This window comes from Periplaneta americana, chromosome 15 (genome assembly GCF_040183065.1).
Source record: "Periplaneta americana isolate PAMFEO1 chromosome 15, P.americana_PAMFEO1_priV1, whole genome shotgun sequence".
NCBI classification, from domain to species: Eukaryota; Metazoa; Arthropoda; class Insecta; order Blattodea; family Blattidae; genus Periplaneta; species Periplaneta americana.
Genome location: NC_091131.1, coordinates 46,419,241 through 46,439,610, shown reverse-complemented (window position 1 = coordinate 46,439,610; position 20,370 = coordinate 46,419,241).

The window sequence follows — 20,370 nt, the reverse complement described above, 5'->3', positions numbered from 1 at the left end:
AGAGGAGAAGTATAATTATGATGGCGAAATGAATCCGAGATCCAATGCCGAAAGTTACCGAGCATTTCTGCTTCGATTGGTTGAGGAAAAACCTCGGGGAAAAAAATCAGTCAGGTAACTTTCTCCAACCAGGTTTTGAACCCGGGCTATGTGATGTCACGATTGAGCCAGGGACAGTGGATTCGGAATCGAAATGTACATCTTTTGAAGAGATATTACGTATTTTGTTTGCATGAGAAGTTACTATCATTACAAAGAACAGTTTGTATTAGTCACCTTTGACGCTTTTCTAGCCAGTGTAAAAACAAACAAGGAAATATGACTCTTAAATAAACACTCACTGTAGTTCAGGTAAAGTTGTTTTGGCCTTGAGTACCACAATCAAATGAGTTAGACTATTATTTTCCTCAAGTAGGAACATTCTTGTTTTAAACAAAAAGGAGTGGTAATTATCACCTTACGCACTTCAATACTGGAGACAGATTTAAGTATATAGACTGTGTCCAATGCTGCGTCAGTGTTTCAGCGTTAGCGAGTTCGTCTTCATCTCTAGGTGGTTCACGTTCGATTCTCTGTTTTGTGATGGAATTTGTAGTCGATAAAGCGACTTTGTGGAAAGTTTTTCTAGGTGTACCAACCTCATTCTTTTCTTTCATTATACCAACACCTTCCACCTCTCCCTCATTTCATCTATCATCTGCAGTAGTTAAAAATTTTCTGGGGTGAGGGTGAAGTATTGAAGATGGTACGACCACAGTCTAGTATATACAGTCACAAAGCTCAATACGTAGTAAATATGCATTCATAGATAGTTGCTAACCACTAGGATCGCTACTATCGCCTCATTACAGGCGCGAAATAGTACCGGCACAGTCTATTGTTCCTAGCACCCTCATAACTCAAGCTTCGTAACTGTATGTACTAGACTGTGATACGACCTTCCTATGCTGTAAGGGCATGGGACTCCGAGCCCGGTGATTCTAAGTTCTCGTCTAAATAAGTTTTTTCTCTAACATTTACCGTTTTAGAGGAAATCGTTATGTTTCTATGAAGCATTTGGAAACATCACGGCTACTGCAATAACTCTAAGCAAGCGCGGCCTGCACTCTTTGCCTTCCCCTCCCCCAGCTATACTCAGTCTGTAATACGCAACGTCCGCTGCGTTGCAAGATTTATTTTAACGATTTTCGCTATTATTCAGTTTAAATTCGTGGCTAAACGGTTTAATTTGCAAAAAAAAAAAAAAGATTCAAGACATTAACTGTTCAGATTATTTTTATCTCTCTGCTTGTATAGCGATCAGCAAAAAAAAAAAAAAATTCAAGAGATTAACTGTTCAGATTATTTTTATCTATCTGCTTGTATAGCAATCAGCAAAAGAAAAAAAAAGATTCAAGACATTAACTTTTCAGATTATTTTTATCTATCTGCTTGTATAGCAATCAGAAAAAGAAAAAAAAAAGATTCAAGACATTAACTGTTCAGATTATTTTTATAAATTAAACGCAGAATAAATATGGGAAATGCGTGTTATTATTCGGTTGAGAAGCTTTTGTCATCTAGTCTCCTGTCAAAAAATCTGAAAGTTAGAATTTATAAAACAGTTATATTACCGGTTGTTCTGTATGGTTGTGAAACTTAGACTCTCACTTTGAGAGAGGAACAAAGATTAAGGGTGTTTGAGAATAAGGTTCTTAGGAAAATACTTGGGGCTAAGAGGGATGAAGTTACAGGAGAATGGAGAAAGTTACACAACGCAGAGTTGCACGCATTGTATTCTTCACCTGACATAATTAGAAACATAAAATCCAGACGTTTGAGATAGGCAGGACATATAGCACGTATGGGCGAATCCAGAAATGCATATAGAGTGTTAGTTGGGAGACCGGAGGGAAAAATACCTTTGGGGAGGCCGAGACGTAGGTGGGAAGATAATATTAAAATGGATTTGAGGGAGGTGGGATATGATGGTAGAGACTGGATTAATCTTGCTCAGGATAGGGACCAATGGCGGGCTTATGTGAGGGCGGCAATGAACCTCCGGGTTCCTTAAAAGCCAGTAGGTAAGTATCTGCTTGTATAGCAATCAGCAAAAGAAAAAAAAAAATTCAAGACATTAACTGTTCAGATTATTTTTATCTATCTGCTTGTTAGCAATCAGCAAAAGAAAAAAAAAAGATTCAAGACATTAACTGTTCAGATTATTTTTATCTATCTGCTTGTATAGCAATCAGCAAAAGAAAAAAAAAAAAGATTCAAGATATTAACTATTCAGATTATTTTTATCTATCTGCTTGTATAGCAATCAGCAAAAGAAAAAAAAATATCCAAGACATTAACTGTTCAGATTATTTTTATCTATCTGCTTGTATAGCAATCAGCAAATGAAAAAAAAAAGATTCAAGACATTAACTGTTCAGATTATTTTTACCTATCTGCTTGTATAGCAATCAGCCATTTCTCTCGGGCCATTACCGAAAAAGAGCGCTCCAAACATTGGGCGAAGACTGTTCTTTCCCTGCTTAACGATGTTTCATCGAAGGAAAAGTGTAATAAAAATGTTGTTATATTTAACATGTAGAATCACCTCTTAAATTTGGTGTAGAGGTTACCATCTATCCTATAAACATGTGAGTCTAACGATTCAAATTATGATGAATTGTTTAGTGGTAAAATTTACCATTCCATTATGTTTAGTTTTGTGTATCGACATCACAAACATGCCTATCTCTTTGAAGAGATAGCATCATACATTTAGATATTACCGCTTGCTTTAAAATTCAGCTTTGTTCACATTCCTGCCTTTTCCTGAGAGAGTAGACAAAATATGATAATCACCTGCATATCCAAAATACAGTCTTGTCTTCCAAATTGAATAAAGAGTAAATTTCCCTCTTTCCGGAAGTTGTACATGTGTATAAACGATCAGTTGATTTATATTCTGTTGAACAATAATTTTGTTGTTACTTCCTGTCAGATAAATTACCATTAATAGGCTCTGTAGTTATAAACCGGACAAAACAGGTCAGTAGATAATGTCAAGGAAGTTTGATATTCAATGCTGGAATTTTTGCTGTGGACTGCATCATATCAGCGGGCAATATTACCATAAAGGATAACATGACTAATATTTTCTTCCAATTGTTATGAAGTTCCTGATCCTGTCACCCAGACGATCCGAGTTCGGGTCCCGGTAAGTCCTGGGATTTTTCATTGAAGAATCCAAGTTCTGCAGTAGGAAGGAACGTCGTATGGACTTCATAATTCGTCACTAGGCGAGTCTCAAATTAAGATAAATACATATAAGTGTATACAGTAGGCCGATTTAGAGATTGTAGCACACTCATTATTTTGACCACCAGCCGCTACTGGAAGGGGCGTCATAACTTACCAACTTGAACTCTATTAGAAACTAAATAGTGACACTTATGGCAGGCAAGGTCGCAGCTGAAAATGTGATGTGACTTTATTCCCTTTGTCACATTCGTCACGGAAGGGAGAAATACGTACATGATTTGAAATGAAAAAAATAATCCATTAAAAATCCGTAATTATCAATATTATTAACAACATCATAATCAACAACAGAACAGATTTTAGGCTCAGGTATACTGTTACTGTTACTACTGAGGGGGGGGGGGTGTCACTTTGACCCAGCACTGCGATCTTATAAATATTTTTAATTAACCCCCAGCGAGGCGGAATTGCAACTCGTATCAGCAAACTACAGTATACTGTTTGCTAATACCCAGGTCTCGATGCAAGCAATGCCTTGTTTCTAGACCAGCCCTATGCGATGTTAATGTCCGATCGGGAAATGCTGTGGAATGATGTTGATACCTAACGTGGCAAAACGTGAGACTAGGGATATCTTATGCGAAGTTTTACCGTTAGATGGCAGGTGCGTTCCATGCGGCACAACATGTAGAGCTATATTGTGTCATATGCTACAGTTGATTATGTTCTCCTGCTTGTTGGTTTTTAATTTATAATTATTTTGTATAACGTAGTATAATTTAATATAATTCAGTATTTTCTTACCTCATAATTTAATTTAATTTACAATAAATAATAACGTAAATTTGAATAATACTGAGCGATTCCCCTTAAGAGATGGATGGGGAAATCTGCAGTATGCAGAATATAGATATGAGTAAATTGAATATTCATGAACCTAAACAAGAACTTTGAGAACGATGTGCACGAATAAAAAAAATAAATAAAAAATAGGAACTTCGTCGAAGGTGAATATTGCCTCTTTAATCATTATTATTGTAAGTACCGTACGTTAAAAATAGGATATGCAGTCACCAATGTGTTTTTTATAGGGAAGGGACTACCGAGATTGAATTCCTCGTATTTTTCCCCTAGTTGCAGAACGATCAAATGGATTGTTTGATAAGATGATATAGGCCTAATATGATCGCAGTAGTATCACGATTATTCCTGTGTTTTGTAGGTTAAGGACATGCAGTTTTGAATATTATGTAGGATGATTTTGAAAATTTGAAGTTGAAACATGATTTTAATAATTGATCTACAGCACATTAAAAATATTATTCACGAAATGAATTTCACTATGGATCGTCTTGGATAATAAACATCCCAGTTAATAGAGTGTTTACTGCAGGCGTAAACTTCGGAGACTCCTAGAAGTACTGAATATAATCTAAGCTAGCATAGCTCGATGTCGAGGTTGCATATGTTTTTATTAATTTTTCTTTTCCCTCTTCCAAAATAAAACTGTAGCCAGCAATTCCTTACTTGAAGTAGTTATTTTTGTTTCGAGGCGCAATTTAATTAGTTAAATTTTGAGTTGTTTTAAGAGTATTTAATATACTAATATACTACGTAAATTCTCAATGTTTATATACCGGAAAACAAATGAACACGCAAAGCGCATCCCTCAAAGTACACGCGCGCTATCTGTTGGTGCTAGTTCAGGATATCCCTATTCCGAGAAAAATTTCAACTGCGACCTTGTCTGCCATAAGTGTCACTATTTAGATTCTAATTGAGTTCAAGTTGGTAAGTTATGACGCCCCTTCCAATAGCGGCTGGTGGTCAAAATAATGAGTGTGCTACAATCTCTAAATCGGCCTACTGTATACACTTATATGTATTTATCTTAATTTGAGACTCGCCTAGTGACGATTTATGAAGTCCATACGACGTTCCTTCCTACTGCAGAACTTGTCATTTACCCTGGTTTTAAACCCTTCCATCTTAGACATCATTCTCTTTTCTATTGACAGTATTGCAAGAGCAGTGAGACGATCCTGGGATACAGTGTTCCTTAAAAACGTTTTTATGCGTTTCAAGCAAGAAAAACATCTTTTTGGCTCAGCAGTGGTCATTGGTGTTGTAACCGAAATATTTAACAACTTCGTTACTTCACAGAATGGATCGTGTAAATTGTTGGAGACTATGTATTGTAACAATTGAACAGCCATCTATATTTCGGAAGTCGGATCTTCCGTGTATAACTCCAAGTTGTGTCTTTAACACTCTTTTATTCAGTATAGTATAACTGTTGACAGCAACTTCAACTTCGCGTTCAGGGAACTATGCGAAAAATTGTCAAACATTTTGCTGTTTATCAATTTCGTTGCGTCTAGGTAGCTTAAAGACTGGAAACGGGGAGTAGTTTCGTGAATTATACGGTCACATACTTCCTTGGCTTCAATTTTCTGGGATACCATTTTCCGTCGCTTGCTGGCTGATTTAGGAGGAACCTCAAACAGCAGTCGGATACTTGAATTACCAAATACATTGTAAATAGTTCCGAGTTCTTCCACATTCCTATTTTCTGCTTCCTCTTTGTCTCCTCATATGATACATATATCTTAATGTCGTCTTACTTACTTACTTACTTACAAATGGCTTTTAAGGAACCCGAAGGTTCATTGCCGCCCTCACATAAGCCCGCCAGCGGTCCCTATCCTGTGCAAGATTAATCCAGTCTCTATCATCATACCCCACCTCCCTCAAATCCATTTTAATATTATCCTCCCATCTACGTCTCGGCCTCCCTAAAGGTCTTTTTCCCTCCGGTCTCCCAACTAACACTCTATATGCATTTCTGGATTCGCCCATACGTGCTACATGCCCTGCCCATCTCAAACGTCTGGATTTCAAGTTCCTAATTATGTCAGGTGGAGAATACAATGCGTGCAGTTCTGTGTTGTGTAACTTTCTCCATTCTCCTGTAACTTCATCCCGCTTAGCCCCAAATATTTTCCTAAGCACCTTATTCTCAAACACCCTTAACCTATGTTCCTCTCTCAGAGTGAGAGTCCAAGTTTCACAGCCATATAGAACAACCGGTAATATAACTGTTTTATAAATTCTAACTTTCAGATTTTTGGACAGCAGACTGGATGATAAGAGCTTCTCAACCGAATAATAACAGGCATTTCCCATATTTATTCTGCGTTTAATTTCCTCCCGAGTGTCATTTACATTTGTTACTGTTGCTCCAAGATATTTGAATTTTTCCACCTCTTCGAAGGATAAATCTCCAATATTTATATTTCCATTTCGTACAATATTCCCGTCACGAGACATAATCATATACTTTGTCTTTTCGGGATTTACTTCCAAACCGATCGCTTTACTTGCTTCAAGTAAAATTTCCGTGTTTTCCCTAACCGTTTGTGTATTTTCTCCTAACATATTCACGTCATCTGCATAGACAAGAAGCTGATGTAGCCCGTTCAATTCCAAACCCTGCCTGTTATCCTGAACTTTCCTAATGGCATATTCTAAAGCGAAGTTAAAAAGTAAAGGTGATAGTGCATCTCCCTGCTTTAGCCCGCAGTGAATTGGAAAAGGATCAGATAGAAGCTGACCTATACGGACTCTGCTGTATGTTTCACTGAGACACATTTTAATTAATCGAACTAGTTTCTTGGGAATACCAAATTCAATAAGAATATCATATAATACTTCCCTCTTAACCGAGTCATATGCCTTTTTGAAATCTATGAATAACTGATGTACTGTACCCTTATACTCCCATTTTTTCTCCATTATCTGTCGAATACAAAAAATCTGATCAATAGTCGATCTATTACGCCGAAAACCGCACTGATGATCCCCAATAATTTCATCTACGTACGGAGTTAATCTTCTCAAAAGAATATTGGACAAAATTTTGTACGACGTCAACAAAAGTGATATTCCTCGAAAGTTACCACAGTTCGTTTTGTCCCCCTTTTTAAAAATAGGTACAATTATGGACTCCTTCCATTGTTCTGGTACAATTTCCTTTTCCCAAATAGCAAGTACAAGTTTATAAATTTCGCTATATAATGCACTTCCACCCTCTTGTATTAATTCTGCTGGAATTTGATCGATACCTGGAGACTTTCTTAATGTCGTCTATCATCTGATATCTTCTTCTGCCCCGAACTCTTCTCCCGTTCACCATTCCTTTCAGTGCATCCTTCAGAAGGCAGTTTCTTCTCAACCAGTGACCCAGCCAATTCCTTTTCCTCTTTCTGGTCAGTTTGAGCATCATTCTTTCTTCACCCACTCTTTCCAACGCGGCTTCGTTTCTTATTCTGTCTGTCCATTTCACACGTTCCATACTTCTCCATAACCACATTTCAAATGCTGCTAGTCATTTCTCTTCACTTCGTCGTAATATCCATGTTTCTGCCTCATACAATGCCACACTCAACACAGAGCACTTCACTAGTCTCTTCCTTCGTTCTTTCTCCTGAGGTCCGCAGAAGATGCTCCTTTTTCTATTAAAAGCTTCCTTGGCCATTGCTATTCTCCTTTTGACTTCCTGGGAGCAGCTCATGTTACTTCTTACAGTACACCCCAAGTATTAGAAGCTGTCCACTTGCTCTACTGCCTCATTTAGAATTCGCAAGTTTACCTTATTTACTTTTCTTCCTATGACCATGGTCTTCGTCTTGTTTGCATTTATCTTCATTCCATACTGCTCACAGCTGTCATTTAGCTCTAGTAGCACATCCCTTAGTATCATCTCCTCTTCTGCTAACAACGCCATATCATCACCAAATTTTATAGACTTTATTCTTCTGTAAGTATGAAATTTAATATAATTTAATTTTTTTATTTATTTAATACTTTACACTTGAGCTACATTAGGTATTGCAGCCCAAAAGAGCAGAAGCTCGTGCTCGGGCGCAGTTCAGATCAGTTATACAAAATATATCACAAAATTAAGAGAGTTCATTGAGCACAATAACATTAATAAATGGTAAAATACATACAGCATGTAATAATAGGGTCTATATAGAAATAGAAAATACAGAAGTACATAAATATTAGAGTATCAATTTTTAACACATTTAGCTTAAACAATTAAATAATCTGATTTGTTTCTTAAATCTATGTGTGTTAACTGTACTTAGCTCAGCTCTCACATAATATAAAATATTGATTTTGCTTAGTATTATACGACATTTTATTGGTGGGGTCAAAAATGATCCCACGCCACCTCTAATGTAAGTCATATAAGCGCCAGCAGTCTGGGGTTAAGCCTATTTTTACGCTTCTTGAAAAAACCTCCTGTGAAATTCGGTGTGTCTCAAGAAAACCGTCCACAAGAGCGTCGCGACACGAGGAGGTTTTACTCACCCGGTTGAGGATTGGCCATTGTCATCTGACACACGACCATCTCCTACGTGGCGAACCTCAGCCGGAGTGCGATATGTGCCATGTTCCACTTACGGTGGAACACTTTTTATTGCGTTGCAGGAAATATGACCATGCACGGAGGCAATATGGAATTCGGCCGACATTACATGACGCTCTTGGAAACGATTTTAATTGTACAAATGCAGTTCTGAGATTTTTATCAAACACAGGTTTGGATAAGGTGATTTAGTTTTTTATTGATCCGTTTTACTTATCCTCCGGACCCTTTACATCCGGAGGTTACATTTGTTGTTTTATATTTGATTTTACATTGTTGACATTTCGGACTTTATACATCCGAATATTTTATAAAATTTTATGGTTTTAAAATATGATTCACAGGTTATCTCTGGTGGCCTTAGTTTTGTTTTATTGTTCGTTTTGAATACCACCTAGTGTGGTAGAATTGCTCACTTTTATGATTCTGTAGAAATCACATTATGTCTACTGCATTTGTGTGCGTCGTTTTATCGTGACAACGCTTTTTAGTTCTTTTAGCACTCTGATTATTATATTATTTATGTCTTTGTTATATTAAGAATTTTAGATAAGGGCGCAAATAGCCATAGTAGCTGACGCGTCCTTCTTAAACCCTACTACTACTACTACTCAAGAAAACCTGTTCCGACGTAGTCTTTGACTATTTAGACTCGGCCGGATTTGAACTAGCGTCCCCAGCGAGGGAAGCCGATAGAATACATGAATAATATTTCCATTGTGAAGGCAGCTCTAGTGGACGCGTGCGATGGTCCCCCTGCTCGGCGGCGGACGCCGAGGACTGCTGCCCAACAGCACTCCGTGCCACCCGTCACACCGGTTCTTCGTCAACCAACGCGGTTGCACTGAGCGAAGCGGATTCAAAGCTTTCTGTGAGACAATTCTAATTATTTCCATGATTTGCCTCCTTTAAAAAGGCATGCTTGCATTTCCGCCGCAGTTCGAATGCAAGCATACAATAAAATGGGGGAACTAGCAAGCGGGTGTAACATTGGCATGCTGAGGAAACTTTGACAACGAAGGGCCATATTCATAGGCATTCTTAGCGCGGGCATCCGGTGGATGATCAGCGAACTAACGTTTTTCATATTCATAAACCAGTGTTAGCGATATGATATATGGTCCACACCTGTGGAGTAACGGTCAGCGCGTCTGGCCGCGAAACCAGGTGGCCCGGGTTCGAATCCCGGTCGGGGAAAGTTACCTGGTTGAGGTTTTTTCCGGGGTTTTCCCTCAACCCAATACGAGCAAATGCCGGGTAACTTTCGGTGCTGGACCCCGGACTCGTGTCACTGGCTTTATCACCTTCATATCATTCAGACGCTAAATAACCTAGATGTTGATACAGCATCGTAAAATAACCCAATAAAATATTAAAAAAAAGATATGATATATGATATGAATCCTGTACAAGTAACCAGTCGATAGCCGGGGCTAGTTTAGCACGCTCATAGCGCGGACTAGCGAAATATCTATGAATATCACCCTATGTTTCTATTTCCACTGTTTCTTATGTTCTCATGGTTACAACAATATCTTTTGATTGAACAAACATAACTGGATGTCTACCAAAGGATCAATTTCCTCTTCTATTGAGGAAACTATAGGATGCAATTAATTTAAGGTGGGAGATACACCATTGGCCTGCAAAAATTGAGTGAAATTAATTTTTTTTTATATATCTCAGATACTATAAACACTAAACGAACAAAACTTGTCATGTTTAATATCCAGAGTGATCCGTTTGGATATGGATAAAATAAAAACACTGTAAAACATTTACTACTACTATAAATTCCTTAGAAAGAATCCAGTATAGGGCAGCTAAATTTGTTAAAGGTAAAAGAGAAGATGGAAACGATACATAAAAGAACTTAAATGGGAAACTTTGGAAAAAAGACGTAGGAAAACTAGAATAACATCGTTGTATAGGTCAGAAAGCATGGGTAGACATAACGGCTTGGTTAGAAAAGCCAACTTACTATGGTAGGAACGATCATGATTTTAAAATCAAATGTAGGAAACAGAAAACGGATGTAGGTAAATTCTCATTTTTAAATAGAACTATAAATGATTGGAATGACCTACCTGCAGCGGTCTTTGAGGGCTGTCCTTCCTTAAGGAGATTCAAGAGTAACTTAAAAAGTTGTGTATAAAGTGCAAATTAAAATTAAGGTGACATTTAAAATTTAATTGTTTAAGGTGACATGTATTTATTTAGCCTGACGAGTTACTTCCTTGGTTTGAATTGTAAATTATTTAAAAATAGTGTGTAAGAGGGCCTTAGGCTATAAATGTTTAGCTTAAATGTAGTTCTGTTTATAAGTAAGCATAAGAGTGTAATTATCTGACTTATTTGAACTGTTGTATCAGTGAAGCGAGGTAAGTCAGTGAAGTTATGGTTTTACAGTGCAGTGAATAGTTCCGATCAGTGATAATTTATAGCGCCAATGAAATGTGTTCTATAGTGTCAGTAAATGTGTCCTAAAGTGTCAGTGAAATGCGTCAAAGTGCCACTACAGTGAGTGAGATGGGAGTAAAGTGAAAGACTATTGAAACTTATGTAGGGCCTGTACATATGTAGGTTGTATTGTAAAATTAGGTATTTTATTTATGTTTTATTATTAATTGTAATTATTATGTTAAATTGTAGTGTGTATTCTTATTGCATTGTGTATGTAATTGTATTATGTATTGTATAATTGTATTGTGTATTGTTTATGATTTTATTGTGTATTGTTTATCATTTTATTTTGTATTGTTTATATTGTGTATACCACTGCCACCGGGTGCTTGTCCACTTGCAATGTAAATAAATACATACTGAATTTTATTTGTTGAAACTTTGTGCATACAACACTGAAAGATGAGAGATTCCTCAGAGCTCAACATGAACCCCATTGCGCACCCTACACAACTCATAATGATGTTGCAATTCAGCCCATATCCGTTGTTACACAAGAGAGGGGATTGTTTGAAGAACTTCAGTAATTTTTACTCTCAGATCATCAATGTTCCTGGGTTTCTGTGAATAGACAATGTCTTTAACAAAACCTCACACGAAGAAGTCAGGACGGGTTAGATCTGGGGAGTTTGGGGCCAAGCCAAGAGATAGCTGCTTCTCGTACTGGGTTTCGCCTGCGACCTCCTGCATGCTTTTTTTAAACACAGAACCTGTTTTTACAAATGTTCGATACCACAACATTATGGAATCGTATTTAGGTACATTACGCACACCATACTCACGACGAAATTCCCTTTGAACTCTTTTAACACTCTCAAATTTAGCATACCAAAGAACACATTGTGCCCGCTCTTGATTTGTAGTAGCCATTTTAATCATCTACGATTTTAATTTGTCCTTTCGATTATGCATTGTTGATTGTCATATATGGAAACTCTCATCTTTTAATCATAATATATTTTTATTTTATTGGGTTATTTTACGACGCTGTATCAACATCTAGGTTATTTAGCGTCTGAATGAAATGAAGGTGATAATGCCGGTGAAATGAGTCCGGGGTCCAGCACCGAAAGTTACCCAGCATTTGCTCGTATTGGGTTGAGGGAAAACCCCGGAAAAAACCTCAACCAGGTAACTTGCCCCGACAGGGATTCGAACCCGGGCCACCTGGTTTCGCGGCCAGACGCGCTGACCGTTACTCCACAGGTGTGGACATCATAATATAACCAGTAAGAAATTTTTCCTACTATCATAATAGCTTTATAATAATAAATATTATCCATACCCAAACGGATCAGACTGTATATACATTACATTTTATAAAAAACGTTCAGAATATTAAAGTAGCTAATAATTACTTGTAAAAAAATATCAAATTTGCATATTTTTTTTTACAATCGTAAAGCATTTACGTAATAAAATATAGTTAGTTAAATATTTGCATGATTCTTTTACTGGAATGTTTTAAAGACCTACATCAACAACATAGTCTAGGATCTTTCACCTATTCTTTCAAGAATTTTTTTTAATCGTTACCTTCAATACTAAATTTTCTAAAAAAATTTATTAAGAAAAATATTTTTTTTTCTTAATCGCTATCTTCAATATTAAATTTTCTAGCAGGGGCGGTTATTCAGGTGAAGTAGGTGAAGTGCGACTTCACTTATTTACGCGTAAAACACAATTTTATCTCGTACTAATAATTAATTCTAGTTATTACCGGTACCATATTTCTAAAATAAAAAAAAAGTTTATTTTCAGTCGTTATGAATAGTGTTTAGTTGTATAAATAGTACCTGTAACCGTCCGCTGAATAGAATAATGTCAACTGTTACGAGCGCCGAGCGGTGTCTATTGGAACTTACAAAACCGTAAAGGTGAAATTATTTGGGCTCCCATTCTCATACAGCACTTGGTTTCCATGGTAACGTGACGTCACGCACTAAAGAAAGATTGTATGAGTGAAGTGCGTTTCTGAGTCTTTCAGTTACGGAGAACTGTCAGACTTGTTGTAGGTGGAGTAACCAGTTTGCAGATCTAACGGTAGAGAAGGGTTGCAGCTGGTCTCTAAGGCCGGGGGCTATTGTTTAAGGGCTGCGAAATTTTAGAGTATGTACTACCTGACTCGAGAATACTATCCTCATTCCTTATGTCGAAGCAGGCACCCCTGCAATGGTATATTAGCTAGCTCTATGTTATTTTATCAGAAATACACCCAACATACATTCGCAAAGTTTAAAAGTTGTTTTCCGCAGCGTGTATTATTTCCTACCATTTGTTCCAGCTCTTGTATTTGAAAGTTTAACGCACGCGTAAATGTAAACATGTAGTTTAATACTGTGTACGTATATATTAACTTATTATTTAGTATATTTAGAGCATATTAATGATAAGTGTACATATTGTATTAATCCTACATCTTAGTGCATATTATATGTTTAATCACTATAGTGCTATTATACAAATACTTAGGTACCAGTACATAGAAAATATTGATAAATGAGTGCGAAATATGTATCCCGAAAATGGCATTGTTTGTTATTTATTAGAAATGCCGTTATGTAGACTTAAATGTGAGGATAAGAAAAATGTTTTAAATCCTGGACGACGTACAGTTCCATTTGTTCTTTGTTTTAACAAGTGCTAAGACAATAGAGAAGTTGTATAAAAACTTTAAAAAAATTTTTCGATGAAAGAATATTTTCTGTTTGAAGAGATTAAAAATTTCACTCGGAATACTACATCACAGGAGTGATTTTCCTCATTAGCCCCATAGCTTTGCTTAGAGGTATACTGCCCACCCTCAGTTAAACTCAGACATTTTATAAAGACATCATCGACAGGTTTGCTACTTTAAAAGATAGGAGGATTGACTCGGTATGCAAGAAATTGGGTGAGTCCTGAAATAAATTAGTTTTTTTGTTTGCATGTGTTATAGAACTATTAAAATTGTACGTAGTTTACGAATATTAGGCCTACTCATTGTATTGGTAAAACTGTTTATACATTTGTGTATGTGAACAGCACTTCACCTATATTTTTACGGCGAGCCGCCACTGTTTTCTAGGGTTAGAGAAGGGTGTCTCTGGACCAACACTAGACTCTCTCACAATGCGGTTCTCCCTGACCGTACGGTCAGCACGATACACGACCACATGGAGACGTTTCAGGACGAGTACAAGATAAGGGACAAACGCCTAGTCCCGTGAAATGCAGTTAAATCTCCCACTTCGGGAATCCAACCGTAGACCACTTGGTTCGAAGCTCATGCGTTATCCATTTGATATATATTTTGTTGGGATGATAGGAATAATTAATTAACTCTTTTTTATTTTATACATTTATTTGATGAAATAATCCAATTTCATTATATAGAAATATTGATAAAATTCAATTTCACCCATATATTGAATCAGGAATTTGCAAAAGGGACTAAGTCCTAAAAAGTAAATTTTAAGAAAACAACAAAAAACCTTTTGGATGTCTAACAGTCCAAACATGTTGATACACAATTTAAATGTGTACATTCTATAGGACTTGGTTCCTTTTAATGCCGAAATCCAAGAAAAGTATATGGAGAGCCAGAAAAGGGTATAAACTCAAGGGACTTCGTCCCTTTTGCAAATTCCTGATTCAATTAGTGACATTGTAGGATTTATAATCCTAATTATATTATTAACAATTTTATTACTAAAAGAACCTTACATTTTAAGAGATCCAGATAATTTCATCTCAAACTTTTTTCATTGCGGAACCTCTTTTAATCCATAGTGCAGCCGCGGAACCCTTGTAATCCATTTTTTTGCTTTATTATTATTATTATTATTATTATTATTATTATTATTATTATTATTATTATAGCCCAGATTTTCATGCACTATCATATTTTAAAACTCGCATGCACTCATGTACTATCATATGACAAAACATACACAATGAAGAGAGAAAACAGTAAAAATATGCACTATCAAAATTGAGTTCTATATTGTGTTACATTTTCACTTTATTTTGAAACAACGTACTACAACTAATTTCTAAAAATTGTCTTCACTTAAGCTCATGTGTTTGTCAGAAGAACGTTCTTGAACATAGAAAATGATCTTTCTATGTTACAAGAACGTTCTTGAACATACAAAATGATCTTTCTATGTTACAAAAACGTTCTTGAACACAGAAAATTATCTTTATGTGTTACAAGAACGTTTTTGAACACAGAAAATGATCTTTCTATGTTACAAGAACGTTCTTGAACATAGAAAATGATCTTTCTATGTTACAAGAACGTTCTTGAACACAGAAAATGATCTTTCTATGTTACAAGAACGTTCTTGAACACAGAATATGATCTTTCTACGTTACAATAACGTTCTTGAACACAGAAAATGATCTTTATGTGTTACAAGAACGTTCTTGAACACAGAAAATGATCTTTCTATGTTACAAGAACGTTCTTGAACACAGAAAATGATCTTTCTATGTTACAAGAACGTTCTTGAACATAGAAAATGATTTTTCTATGTTACAAGAAGGAAGAAAAAGGAGATGGGGTAATAAAAAAACAGAAAAAGAGAAGACTGGCGTTAAAAGAAGAAAAAGGGAAAGGTATATGATTAGTGGTTTTGTTGGACCGGAACGCCAGCAAATAAAAATGTACGCATGTTGGAAACATGAAGGTGCAAAGCTTGACACTCAGTAAGACTCCGTTTGGTAATTGGTAAATTGGTAAGGTGACTTCCTGTAAATATTTTTTTCGGCTAAATTTTTGGATATGATAATGGTGAAGAAGAATAGGAGCGGGCGTTTTAAGTAGTTCTAATATTTTGTTGTTTATACAGTTTTCACATTTAACTCTTTCTCTAAAATCATAATTGCGCGCTTTTCAATTATGTTCATGTTTATTATTTTCGGCGCCACCTTTTTCTTGTATGTGCCATACACGTGTGTCAAGTACAAAACTTCCTCAATGTAATGGAGATAACGCCAGACACCCACAAAGGCTATGACTTCATTTATCAACCTTAGGCATTTACTTCCGCAAAAGCTGAGATAAGACACGTAGTACAAGATTGGTAATAGCAGTATTAGTGGTGATAGTGGTAATTGTAATGGTAATGGTAGTGGTGGCGGTGGTGATGGTGGTGGTGGTGGTAGTAGTAGTGGCAGCAGTAGCGGTACATAGTAATGTTTTTATAATTGGTTATTTAACGACGCTGTATCAACTATTATATTATTTAGCGTCGATGGAATTGGTGGTAGCGTGACGAGGCCGAGGATTCGCCACAGATTACCTGACAGTTGCCTTACGGTTTGGGAAACTTCAGAAAAAAACCAACCAGGTAATCAGCCCAAACGAGGATCGAACTCTCGCCCGAGCGCAACTCCAGATCGGCAGTCGAGCACTGATTGAATTACGCCGGTGGATAGTAAAGTTTGTTACGAGATGAAGAGAGGGGAATGAGGAGACAGAGAGAAGATTGTTAGTGATATGAATGCTTACATTATGTGACGCAATAGCGATACTGTTCATTAAAAATATGCAGACTTCACCATTTCATGTTGATTGCTATTGTGAGAAGTTAAGGTATAAATTACAATTTGTACTAGAATAAGCATGTTATTAATACTTACTTTAGAAAGCAATTTTATTATAGTCGCGTCGCTGTTATTTCCTGAGTGACTCCTCCTCTTTGCTTAGGCTTTAGGAAGTAAAGGCTCTATAAAGTCTAGGTAGGTAGTATCGTTCGCCATTTTTGTAATTTCGTTGCCGAGCTACCAGACGAGGAATCTATTTGCCGCACGTTAAACATTATCATGTCGTAGCTCCTATGATAAAAAATCAAACGCACTGTAATTGAGCAAATAATTGAGCGGCAAATAACGTCCTCGTGTGCTTTCTGCGAACGCCAACGAAAAGAGCCAAAATGGCGGGCAATTATATTAAGTATTTATTGAGCCTTAGGAAGTGCATAACGTCATCAGCAGCGAATGACAAGATGCACACGTTTAAATGTAGCCGACCTGCAACGTGATTGGCTGCCGGAAATAAGAGCGACGGGACTATAGTATCTTTTGTCATACGCATATTAAAACTAATGTTTTCGTCATGAGTAATAACGTAGCCATTAGGATGCTTATCTGAACGATATGTATGATAATTAATCTGAGGATACTTCCTAAAATGCCTTTTAATTTGTTCCTGTAACTAAAATCCGTTTTGGGCCAAATTATGACGAATAAAAGGCATTTGTTAGTGTTGTTGTTGTTTAGTCAACTGTCCTAAGGCTGGTATGAACCTCATAAGTGATACCAAGAAGGCACCACTTATGAGGCAACTATGCCAGGAGATAATCGGGTAGGGTGACCAGTTCCTTTCTCCCTCCATTGCATACATCGCCGATTAGTCACATGTTACACTAATCAGACTTCAGAAGCATACAAATAATTGTTAGGCCTATACCTCTGACACAAATCGTCAAGTGATATGTACTGTCTGACAATGGAGATCAGCCAGAACCGCAATCAGAGGAAACTTACTTACTTACTTACTTACTTACATACTTACTTACTTACATACTTACTTACTTACATACTTACTTACTTACTTGCTTTTAAGGAACCCGGAGGTTCATTGCCGCCCTCACCTAAGCCCGCTGTTGGTCCCTACCCTGAGCAAGATTAATCCATTCTCTATCATCATATCCCACCTCCCTCAAATCCATTTTAATATTATCTTCCCATCTACGTCTCGGCCTCCCTAAAGGTCTTTTTCTCTCCGGCCTTCCAACTAACACTTCATATGCATTTCTGGATTCGCCCATACGTGCTACATGCCCTGCCCATCTCAAACGTCTGGATTTAATGTTCCTAATTATGTCTGGTGAAGAATACAATGCGTGCAGTTCTGTGTTGTATAACTTTCTCCATTCTCCTGTAACTTCATCCTTCTTAGCCCCAAATATTTTTAAACACCTTATTCTCAAAAAGCCTTAACCTATGTTCCTCTCTCAAAGTGAGAGTCCAAGTTTCACAACCATAAAGAAAAACCGGTAATATAACTGTTTTATAAATTCTAACTTTCAGATTTTTTGACAGCAGACTGGATGATAAAAGCTTCTCAACCAAATAATAACAGGCATTTCCGATATTTATTCTGTGTTTAATTTCCTCCCGAGTATCATTTATATTTGTTAATGTTGCTCCCAGGCATTTGAATTTTTCCACCTCTTCCAAGGATAAATTTCCAATTTTTATATTCCCATTTCGTACAATATTCTCTTCACGAGACATAATCATGTACTTTGTCTTTTCGGGATTTACTTCCAAACCTATCTCTTTACTTGCTTCCAGTAAAATTCCCGTGTTTTCCCTAACCGTTTGTGGATTTTCTCCTAACATATTCACGTCATCCGCGTAGACAAGCAGCTGATGTAACCCGTTCAATTCCAAACCCTCTCTGTTATCCTGGACTTTCCTAATGGCATACTCTAGAGCAGCGGTTCCCAAACTTTTTCAGCCACGGAGCCCTTTTTGAAGCAAAAGTTTCTCGTGGAGCCCCAAGAAATGTTTACTTTTTAGTTTTATCTGTCTACGTTCTATGAAGCATATTTCACACGATACATAAACGGAAGTATGTATATATATATATATATATATATATATATATATATATATATATATATATATATATATAACTTTACATACGAAATATCAACATATAAACGAGATTTTTCACTAGGAGTTGTTGGATAATAGACGTTTTCATGATCATCAATAATAATAATAATAATAATAATAATAATAATAATAATAATAATAATAATAATATAATATAATTATATATATAAAGGAAACAATAGTAAATAAGTACTGGATATAATTTATTTAAATCTACAAAATGATATTAACACGTAGTTAAATTATTTAGAAAATGTTACAATGTAACATGTATACCCGAAGTTAATGTGAATAATGTGCCTGTTTCTTGCGACAGAGTTTGTTCGATGTCACAGAAGTCAGTTGAAGACGTATATCGTCTGTCTCCAAACAAATTCGATATTTTGTTTTTGTAGCCGTGTACCTCGAAAAGGTCGTTTCACTGACGTACACAGTACCAAAAGGCAGTGAGAGAAACTTAGCTTTTGAACTTAATATCAAAAGACCCTCCCCTAACATAGCCCAAAATTTGGGAAATGGTTTGCTTTTAAATTATGCCTGACAGTGGCTGTTCGAAACCATGTCTATAAGGACCTCATATCTGAAGCAGTGAGGGCTGCTGGTTTTGACATCACTGGAAATGGATCTACAAGCCACTCATATTTCTTTATAATCGATTCCTGAGTGTTCCTTGGAAATTATGAATTCATATTTTGAAGCAAATTGTCAAGGTGTTCTTTCATTATTGCTATGAATGAGACATTCATTGTTATGTTATTTTCTTCTATAAAGTTTGAAGTCAATGAGAAACGTAAGATCCTTATTGTCGACGCTTTCTATGTAGAACGCTATATCTTTCTTCAGTGTGACAATTTCATCATCAGCATCGAATATAATCTTCCGTTTACCTTGTATGTATGTGCTGAATTCATTTTTGAAAAAGTGTGCCAAGTAACATAATTTGTACAACCATTCCTGATCATTCAAATAATCTGCTAGCAAACTGTTCTGGTAATTCAAAAGTGAAGAAACTTCCGTTCGAAGTTCATGTAATCGGGACAACGCTTTACCGCGCGACAACCATCGCACTTGTGTGTGTAATATTACTAACAATGACTTGTGTATGCTACCCATACCTTCACACAGGATTTTAAGTAGTTTACACTGCGAAGGTCGTGCCTTAACAAAGTTGATAATTTTGACGGCGTTGTCTAGTACCTGGTTTAATAAGCTGGCATTTTTTCTTTGCGAGGACGTGTTGGTATAGGACACAGTGACTACTTGTTCAGTTTTTAAAACTTTCTTGATCCTTGTAACAGCGCCAGCAACAGGACCTACCATGGACTTTACGCCATCTGTGCACACGTCAATGTAATTGCCCCACGGTATCGACTTTTCAATGAAGAAGAAAAAATTTCAGTACCGCTTGTAGAGGATGGCAATGGCTGCAGAACAAAATACTGTATTTCATGAAAGAACCTGAAAATTAACACCGCACAAACATCATTAACATAGCTAATCCGGCAAAGGCCGTGGATTTGTCAAGTTGTAACGAAAATTTCGTTTAACTGATACGGGAA